Source organism: Polypterus senegalus, chromosome 5, assembly GCF_016835505.1.
Source record: "Polypterus senegalus isolate Bchr_013 chromosome 5, ASM1683550v1, whole genome shotgun sequence".
Lineage (NCBI taxonomy): Eukaryota > Metazoa > Chordata > Cladistia > Polypteriformes > Polypteridae > Polypterus > Polypterus senegalus.
Window position 1 is genome coordinate 23,408,705 of NC_053158.1, and position 11,145 is coordinate 23,419,849.

Below are 11,145 nucleotides of genomic sequence, written 5' to 3' on the forward strand. Positions count from 1 at the left end.
TGACATAGTATTGTATGTTATAGTGGTTAGTTTATGAGATTTTGTAAAATCTATTTAAGATTCATTATGTTTGCAGATCATAAGATTCATTGCCATAGAAGACTTGCTTCTTCTTGTTCTTCCTCTTCATCTTTTCCCACTTATGTGAGAGGTGGATGTGTCTGATCAGCGTTCTCCATACAGCTTGGTCCTGTACTTCCTCCCCAGTCAGACTCTTTTTCCTTAGATCTTCTTTTACTTTATCCATCCTTCTCTGCTTTGACCTCCCTCACTTTCTCTCCTCCTGTACTTCCATTCCCATCACTCTTTTGCCCACATATTCATCGTCACTCCTCATCAAAGTCCATACTACTTCTACCTACTTTCCTGTACTTTGTTACATATCTCACCCACATTTGTTGTACCTCTGATCGTCTCATTCCTTATCCTGTCCTTTTTTGTAACTCCACAGATACATCTCAACTGTCTTATTTCTGCCACATAATGTCTTCTCCTGTGCTCCTTTTACTGCCCTTGTCTCATCTCCATAGATCATTGCTGGTCTTAACCACTGTCTTAAAAGCCTTACCTTTAACCTTTGCCTTAATTCTTTGAACACACAACACTCCTGATGCCTTCTTCCAGTTGTTCCATCCACACTGCACTCTATGGATTATCCCTGCATCGAATTTTCTATCTTGGGCTATTCGCTGATTCCTAGATATTTAAATGCATCCACTCTTTTCAATTGATTTCCCTACAGGTTCACTACATAACTTTTCTTTTTTCTGTCCTATTTTACAACCTGGAGTTGACAGCTACTGTAGTTACCTGGAGCTGTCCATTCAAAACAAGAAAAAAGCCCATACAGTAGGATTATATCCTACAACTAGATTGAGCTTGTTCTTGTTCTTCTTTCGGCTGCCTCCCGTTAGGGGTTGCCACAGCGGATCATCTTCTTCCATATCTTTCTGTCCATCTTGTTCTGTTACACCCATCACCTACATATCCTCTCTCACCACACCCATAAACCTTTGTTTAGGCCTTCCTCTTTTCCTCTTCCCTGGCAGCTCTATCCTTAGCATCCTTCTCCCAATATACCCAGCATCTCTCCTCTGCACACGTCCAAACCAACGCAATCTCGCCTCTCTGACTTTGTCTCCCAACCGTCCAACTTGAGCTGACCCTCTAATGTCTTCATTTCTGATCCTATCCATCCTCATCACACCCAATGCAAATATTAGCATCTTTAACTCTGCCACCGCCAGCTCTGTCTCCTGCTTTCTGGTCAGTGCCACCGTCTCCAACCCATATAACATAGCTGGTCTCACTACTGTCCTGTAGACCTGCCCTTTGACTCTTGCTGTTACCCGTCTGTCACAAATTACTCCTGACACTCTTCTTCACCCATTCCACCCTACCTGCACTCTCTTTTTCACCTCTCTTCCACAATCCCCATTACTCTGTACTGTTGATCCCAAGTATTTAAACTCATCCATCTTTTCCAACTCTACTCCCTGCATCCTCACCATTCCACTGACCTCCCTCTCATTGACACACATGTATTCTGTTTTGTTCCTCTCCTCTCTAGAGCAGATCTCCACCTCTCCAGGGTCTCCTGAACCTGCTCCCTACTATCGCTACAGATCACAATGTCATCAGCAAACATCATAGTCCACGGGGACCCCTGTCTAATCTCGTCTGTCAACCTGTCCATCACCATTGCAAATAAGAAAGGGCTCTCAGCCGATCCCTGATGTAATCCCACCTCCAACTTGAATGCATCCGTCACTCCTACCGCAGACCTCACCACTGTCACACTTCCCTCGTACATATCCTGTACAACTCTTACGTACGTCTCTGCCATTTCCAGACTTCCTCATACAATACCACAGCTCCTCTCAAGGCACCCTGTCATATGCTTTCTCCAGGTCCACAAAGACGCAATGCAACTTCTTCTGACCTTCTTTAAACTTCTCCATCAACATCCTCAGAGCAAACATTGTATATGTGGTGCTCTTTCTTGGCATGAAACCATACCGATGCTCACTAATCATCACTTCACTTCTTAACCTAGCTTCCACTACTCGTTCCCATAAATTCATGCTGTGGCTCATCAGTTTTATTCCCCTGTAGTTACTGCAGTCCTGCACATCCCCCTTATTCTTTAATATTGGCACCAGTACACTTCTTCTCCACTCCTCAGGCATCCTCCCACTTTCCAAGATTCCATTAAACAAACTGATTAAAAACTCCACTGCCATCTCTCCGAAACACCTCCATGCTTCCACAGGTATGTCATCTGGACCAACGGCTATTTCATTCTTCATCCTTTTCATAGCTGTCCTTACTTCCTCCTTGCTAATCCGTTGCACTTCCTGATTCAGTATCTCCACATCATCCAACCTCTTCTCTATCTCATTCTCTTCATTCATCCGCCTCTCAAAGTACTCTTTCCATCTGTTCAACACACTCACCTCGCTTGTGAGTACGTTTCCATCTTTATCCTTTATCACCCTAACCTGCTGTACAACTTTCCCAGCTCGGTCCCTCTGTCTAGCCAAGTGGTACAGGTCCTTATCACCCTCCTTAGTGTCCAACCTCTCATACAACTCATCATACGCCACCTCTCTCTTCACCTTGCGCCTTATCTCCTTGTACTCTTGTCTACTTTCTGCATCTCTCTGAGTATCCCACTTCTAAAACTAGATTGAGCTATCAAATGAAAATGCAGATTGGAGGTTAATCAGGAAATAAATGTTTTACTGTCACGCACAAGACAGTTTGAGGGTTTGGGGGAAGGAGTTCTTTTGAACTGATCTGTTATTGATAGTATGAAGCATGTGTTAACTGTTAGCAAAATGTGATTTTCATTCTAAGACTGAGCATAATATCTCACACTGGACAATTGCGAGAGTTTCTAACATGCCAGGAAATATTAGAGAAAAGTAGAAATATCATTGAATGATTGAAAGAAAGCATAAGTCGTTATTAGTTTGCTGTGTAAATCTCTTACACTGCATAAACCGTGGCTTTTTCTAATCACTGTCTGAAGACACTGCTTTTACATTGCTCAGATATCATATCAGTCAGTTATCCACCCATCCATTTATGAACCTGCTTTTACCAATACAATGCCAAAGTGAGGTAGAGACAATTCTAACCGCATTTGCATGCTATGTAGAAAACTTCAAATTGCCATATAAGTCTAACATGTACAACTTTGTAATTTGGCTGTAGTCTAGAAACAGTGCCGGTCAGAGCCCATATGCAGCCCTCAACAAAGTGGGGGTGGGGGGGATTCAGAAGTTTGTGTGGTGTCCAGTTTGCTGTGTCCCCCTGGGTGTCCGGCGCATGTGCCACATGAGTTACTAATTCTCCATCAGATATTTGCAAGTATCTGATCAATTTTTAATTACCTGTCCAAACTACACCACTTTCGATAATTAGTGTTCCGTTGTATTTATATTTTTATTTTGATAACTGTTAAATGATTAGCGGAAAAGGTCCTGCAAGTGATGAAAGTGGAATTTTGGTTGTGTTAAGCAAATTTGACATTTTCCCATTTTCTTATTGCTGTACTTCATTAAAGTGTTGTTTAAATTACGTTTGAAGGGTTATGATTACATTTTTTAAGTAATATGTAGTGTTTAGATTTACGTCTGCGTTTTTTCCTTTTTTAATCTTGTATTCGTTTATAGCCAATCGTTAAGAAAGCAGGGTTTACCTGTCAACAGAAATTGCACATTTAAGAAGCATTTGATGTACTGCGTATTTATGACGCGATGGCATAATTACAGATGTAAAATTATTTGACCTGTAACCTGAACTATCTTCTTTTATAATACGCTACCGTGGCTGTTCGTTTGCCTGTCCAGGATTTTAAATCACCTGTAGCTCGTAAACCGTTTCAGCTATTGACCTGAAATTTGGTACACATATAATACGTGACGTCTACTATCCGCTTTCGGATGATGATTTTTATTACCCTTTTTATTTTATTGTAGAATCAACTCTCGACAACGCGCAGCAGGGCGGCGCATGCGTACGTGCATCGTTCTCATTCCCTCCCACCTTCGCGGTTTCTTCCCCTACCTCTTCATATCTTTAAATCACTCTTAAGGCAGATTGTAGCGCTTAAGTAAAAAATTAAGAAAAACGTACTATGTAATTGCAACACAAAAACTAACTTAATCAGTTTTAACGCGAAAAGATGCCGACAAAAGAAAAGAAGCAGCGGGCCGCTAGGGTGGACAAAAGAAGAGCAGCTCAGGAAGCAGCAAGCACATTAACCTCTGAGCAAACGAATGCTAAACGTACAGAGAAAGAGAATGAAAACTAGGAATACTTAAGTCAAGTGTATTCCGTTACTGGTATAGCATAATTCAGTGTAGAATATGTATTGCCGTTTTCTTCACATTCATGTTTAAAAATATTAGATTGGCTTAAATGTTTATTCTAAATTGGTTTAGAACAATATTGCACTGTACATTTTAAAAAATGTAATAACTTTTATTATTAACATTTTACTAAACTCAAATGTGGTGCAAACATTGTAATTATATTGTATATTTCGTTTTATGAATGTAAACGAAAAACTATTTTCAGTTAACACAGATCTTGATGAATTTAATTTTGCCAACGTTAAATGGTTCCCACAGACCCGAACACAACGTAAATTTTAATATTAATATTTTACAAAAACGATCCGTATTGTTTAGTTTGATGTGTGACACGACGTGATGGCAGAAACCCTCTGAACTTCACAACGATGCGTATTATTTGGTTTGATGTACTGTTTTCCCTTCTTATTTTTATCGCTTAATTCTTGACCCGACATTACTTTCCGGGCTTTGCAGAGACCTGCCGAAACCTTCCAAAAGTAACTTTACGAAGTCAGTCCTGAAACAAAGGTGACGCCACTTCCGGGTCTGTAACTGCGGGTGTACAACTGCGGTGACGTATGGTGCTGTGGCTCTACAAGTGGATGCTACTCCAGGAAGCAGCAAGCGCTTCAACCTCTGAGCAAACGAATGCTGAACAGAGACAGAGAAAGAGTATGACAGCTAGGAATGCTCTAGTCAAGTGTATTCACGCCGTTACTGGTTTTAAAATATTCCTTAAATATAAACAATATTTGTGCCGAGGAGAAAAGGCACCGCTGGGATTCGAACCCAGGATCTCCTGTTTACTAGACAGGCGCTTTAACCAACTAAGCCACGGCGCCGCACTGCGAAAGGGCTTGAATCCTAAGTCTAATATACATTAATCACAGTGATGTTGCCCTGATTGGTTGTTTTTAAGTATATAAAGCGTTAATTTCCTATTCTGACTGCGCTCAGAAAACCCGTCTACGATTGAATACATTAAATGTTGAAGCACGACCATACGATATAAGTAACGAGACATTTATACCTTACCAATTGGTTCTAGACCTCTCCTTAACTAATATAAATTAACGAGTTTTAACACAATCCCCGATCGTTCTAAAATGGACGGAAATGCGTGAATGTGTTTATTTGCTTCTCCAAACACGTTTTGTATTTGTTATATCTGGCTATAATTTACATTTGTACCAGAAGGTGGTGCTGTTCCCTATTTGTTGAGGAATGGTTCTAAAAATTGAGTTGTGCTATAGGAAAGAAAAAAGCATCATTTTCAGTGTCATTTTTTAATTAACGTGATACTGTTATGTTTATAGAATCGTGACTTCGTAACACGATTGTTGTAAATGTTATGCTCTAACAATTTTGGATACGACAAAAATCCAAAGATAAACTCAATGACTATTTTAAGATGCTCTGAAGTCATATGACCCTTGAACGAAATGTTAGTTAGCTATTTTAAGTATCTTTCCTTCCTAACCCCAACTTTTTAATTTTTTAAAGGGACGTGCACATTTTTATTTTCTTTTGTACGAGATACGGTTTATTCATTTCTCTTTTTTCTTTTTCTTTTTTAGGTGAAAACAAACTGGAATTGACACCGACGCTATACAAAGATTTTGTGTTTAACCTCAGCTAAACACTCTTAAAAATAAAGGTGCCAGATCAGTTCTTCAGAACGATGACACAGGGGAACCATTTTGTTTCCCAAAGGACCGATCCACGTGAAGGTTCCAGATGGATCCTTTATTTATTTGGATCCGTAACAGGCTCTCTACTCCACATAACAATAAGAGATGGTGACAGATTTGTGAAATACCAATAAGTCATGATTCGAAAAGGACTCGCGTTTACAATAACACAGGCTAAGCGCAGGTTTTCTTAATTTATTGGTGTCCTGCTGGGTAGCCTACCATACATTAAAGATTTCAGTTTTTCTACATATATAAACGTTTTTTTTAAGCACAAAGAACAAAGTTCATACGCAGACTGTCAAGCAATGGTTCTACGATGAACCACACAACCCAGTTTAAGTAATTATTGGTCCATTATTTTTAAGAGTGAACGTCAGTATATTAACAGGCATGTGAATTAGTGGCATTGTATTACAGTTAACTGAAAAAAAATCCACGATTGTGAGGTAGAACAGAGAATGGCCGGATCGACCATTAGAATTACTCAGGTGCACACTTAGGGGCCCTGTTTTGCATTTCCGAGAGAAAAAAAAAAAAACAGAACAGTTAATCCACCCCAAGCTATGCCTGTTCAAGCTACTTGGATGGGGGGGGGGCGGCAAAACTGCCGGAACAAGTATTAGTGAGACCCGCAGAAGGCGCTCGCCTTCTGGATAAGGGGGGCACTGTGTTTTAAAAAGAGCATGCCCCTTCGGCTGAGACGTAAAACCGAGGTCTCGACTCTCTCTGCTGGAAACAGCGTATCCTTTATAAAGTGGAGAGTGTTTACCTATCGTTCTAAAATGCCACCACAACATAGACCTTTTTCCCTCCTAATCATTCTCTGGCCCTAACTGGCTGTAACTATCTCTGTCATTCCCAATAGCTAATGTGAGGCGAGTGTACTGGCGCAAGGACGTCTGCGATTGCATCATCCAGGTGGATGCTGGTGGAGGCTAAAGTGCCTCCATGTAAAGTGCTTTGAGTAATGAGAAATATAAAACGCTATGCAGTATACGTAAATGTATTGTCTTTTTCTTCATAATGACAGGAAAAGTCCGCATTTTTGCCAACATTACAAACACACGCAGCAGTTAGCTATCCAACATACACCTCTAAACCACTTCAGACCGAAATAAAAACCATTTTAAAAGAAATAAGTCCTGGTTAATTAATATACGCAGGGAACGACTTGAGCAGGAGCCCAATAGGTCATGTCCTGTCATTTTTCAAACCGCTTAATCCAGACTTGGGTCACGTGTGGTGGGGTCGGTCTTGGAGGCGAAACCCCGGTGATGTTGCGAGGAAAATAAAAGTAGTATGAGGTACACGCAAAAGTGTCAGTTGTGCTGAAAACTATACTAGATATTTAAAAAAAATGGTAGTCGAATTATCCGTAAATACTTAAGTACAGACAGTTATAGTGACCTTACACATTGTGGGCTGATATCGGCGCTTCTAGCCACTTTAGTAAAGACCAGTGGAGTCGAAATGTGAAGTTGAAATGATCTACCTACATTAAAACTATATATATATATATATATATATATATATATATATATATATATATATATATATATATATATATATATATATACTCACCTAAAGGATTATTAGGAACACCTGTTCAATTTCTCATTAATGCAATTATCTAATCAACCAATCACATGACAGTTGCTTCAATGCATTTAGGGGTGTGGTCCTGGTCAAGACAATCTCTTGAACTCCAAACTGAATGTCAGAATGGGAAAGAAAGGTGATTTAAGCAATTTTGAGCGTGGCATGGTTGTTGGTGCCAGGCGGGCCGGTCTGAGTATTTCACAATCTGCTCAGTTACTGGGATTTTCACGCACAACCATTTCTAGGGTTTACAAAGAATGGTGTGAAAAGGGAAAAACATCCAGTATGCGGCAGTCCTGTGGGCGAAAATGCCTTGTTGATGCTAGAGGTCAGAGGAGAATGGGCCGACTGATTCAAGCTGATAGGAGAGCAACTTTGACTGAAATAACCACTCGTTACAACCGAGGTATGCAGCAAAGCATTTGTGAAGCCACAACACGCACAACCTTGAGGAGGATGGGCTACAACAGCAGAAGACCCCACCGGGTACCACTCATCTCCACTACAAATAGGAAAAAGAGGCTACAATTTGCACGAGCTCACCAAAATTGGACAGTTGAAGACTGGAAAAATGTTGCCTGGTCTGATGAGTCTTGATTTCTGTTGAGACATTCAAATGGTAGAGTCAGAATTTGGCATAAACAGAATGAGAACATGGATCCATCATGCCTTGTTACCACTGTGCAGGCTGGTGGTGGTGGTGTAATGGTGTGGGGGATGTTTTCTTGCCACACTAATAACTGAAAACATGTTTTTTTTTTTAGTTTCTTCAAAATAGCCACCCTATGCTTTGATTACTGCTTTGCACACTCTTGGCATTCTCTCGATGAGCTTCAACAGGTAGTCACCTGAAATAAAACCACTTTAGGTGACTACCTGTTGAAGCTCATCGAGAGAATGCCAAGAGTGTGCAAAGCAGTAATCAGAGCAAAGGTAACTATTTTGAAGAAACTAGAATATAAAACATGTTTTCAGTTATTTCACCTTTTTTTGTTAAGTACATAACTCCACGTGTTCATTCATAGTTTTGATGCCTTCCGTGAGAATCTACCAATGTAAATGGTCATAAAAATAAAGAAAACACATTGAATGAGGAGGTGTGTCCAAACTTTTGGCCTGTACTGTATATATATATATATATATATATATATATATATATATATATATATATATATAATATATATATATATATGTTGTCGTACCTTGCATAACTGAATAACCTTTATGGCACCATAACAATTCAATACATTTATGGTCACTACAGTATTTGGATTTAATCATCTTCATGTGGGAAAAGGCTGACTCACATAAATAAGTACAAACCGGATTCCAAAAAAGTTGGGACACTAAACAAATTGTGAATAAAAACTGAATGCAATGATGTGGAGATGGCAAATGTCAATATTTTATTTGTAATAGAACGTAGATGACAGATCAAACGTTTAATCCGAGTAAATGTATCATTTTAAAGGAAAAATATGTTGATTCAAAATTTCACGGTGTCAACAAATCCCAAAAAGTTGGGACAAGTAGCAATAAGAGGCTGGAAAAAGTAAATTTGAGCATAACGAAGAGCTGGAAGACCAATAAACACTAATTCGGTCAATTGGCAACATGATTGGGTATAAAAAGAGCTTCTCAGAGTGGCAGTGTCTCTCAGAAGCCAAGATGGGTAGAGGATCACCAATTCCCACAATGTTGCGCAGAAAGATAGTGGAGCAATATCAGAAAGGTGTTACCCAGCGAAAAATTGCAAAGACTTTGCATCTATCATCATCAACTGTGCATAACATCATCCGAAGATTCAGAGAATCTGGAACAATCTCTGTGCGTAAGGGTCAAGGCCGTAAAACCATACTGGATGCCCGTGATCTCCGGGCCCTTAAACGACACTGCACCACAAACAGGAATGCTACTGTAAAGGAAATCACAGAATGGGCTCAGGAATACTTCCAGAAACCATTGTCAGTGAACACAATCCACCGTGCCATCCGCCGTTGCCAGCTGAAACTCTACAGTGCAAAGAAGAAGCCATTTCTAAGCAAGATCCACAAGCTCAGGCGTTGTCACTGGGCCAGGGATCATTTAAAATGGAGTGTGGCAAAATGGAAGACTGTTCTGTGGTCAGGCGAGTCACGATTCAAGTTCTTTTGGAAATCTGGGACGCCATGTCATCCGGACCAAAGAGGACAAGGACAACCCAAGTTGTTATCAACGCTCAGTTCAGAAGCCTGCATCTCTGATGGTATGGGGTTGCATGAGTGTGTGTGGCATGGGCAGCTTGCATGTCTGGAAAGGCACCATTAATGCAGAAAAATATATTCAGGTTCTAGAACAACATATGCTCCCATCCAGACGTCATCTCTTTCAGGGAAGACCCTGCATTTTTCAACAAGATAATGCCAGAGCACATTCTGCATCAATCACAACATCATGGCTGCGTAGGAGAAGGATCCGGGTACTGAAATGGCCAGTCTGCAGTCCAGATCTTTCACCTATAGAGAACATTTGGCATCATAAAGAGGAAGGTGCGACAAAGAAGGCCCAAGACGATTGAACAGTTAGAGGCCTGTATTAGACAAGAATGGGAGAGCATTCCTATTTCTAAACTTGAGAAACTGGTCTCCTCAGTCCCCAGACGTCTGTTGAGTGTTGTAAGAAGAAGGGGAGATGCCACACAGTGGTGAAAATGGCCTTGTCCCAACTTTTTTGGGATTTGTTGACACCATGAAATTCTGAATCAACATATTTTTCCCTTAAAATGATACATTTTCCCAGTTTAAACTTTTGTTCCGTGATTTATGTTCTATTCTGAATAAAATATTAGAAGTTGGCACCTGCACATCATTGCATTCAGTATTTATTCACGATTTGTATAGTGTCCCAACTTTTTTGGAATCCGGTTTGTAGAATAATGCAGTCAAGGAGGCAGCACATTTCCTCATGTTTGAGTACTTTTCCTCTGTTAGTAAGTTCCAAAACTGTCCAAGAGCCCCAGACTTCAGCTGAATGTCATCCTGTAGTGTCAAAATCTCATCCTCCACTGTAGACGAGTTTTAGGTGAAACAGTGTTGCAATTTCTGATGCGAGTGAATCACCCTCAACATCTTCCCTAAATGGATAGCACTTAAATGTAGCGATTGGCTCAAGGAAAGCTGAGCCTTGAAACCGTCTGTCAAAGTCTGACAGGCAATTTTCATTCTGACGGCTGTACGATTAACTGCGATTTTAGTTCCCTCTCCTTTCTCTTTCTCAGATCTCTTTTTGGAAGGAAGTCAGTTTCGTAGTTTTTATGAACAGTTCGAAAGTGCATTTCCACATTTTCCTTCTTTAGAATAGCAATGATAGATTGAAAGAACATCGATTGTGACATTGTAAAAAAAAAATCCTCTTCCCATTCCACATCCAGCTCATAACCAACAATTTTTTTTTTTAATCCCTTCTTTAGTCGATATAAATTGGAAGGCTAACTAGATCACTTAGATAGC

At 40.1% G+C, this 11,145-nt stretch overlaps 1 non-coding gene across 1 annotated transcript; it reads right to left on the reverse strand.

Annotated features, from left to right (window-relative positions):
• Window positions 1-5,132: 5,132 nt before the first annotated feature.
• trnat-agu lies at window positions 5,133-5,206 on the reverse strand. Its single transcript has one exon. It is a non-coding gene; the product is annotated as a tRNA-Thr (tRNA).
• Between the last annotated feature and the right edge of the window lie 5,939 nt (window positions 5,207-11,145).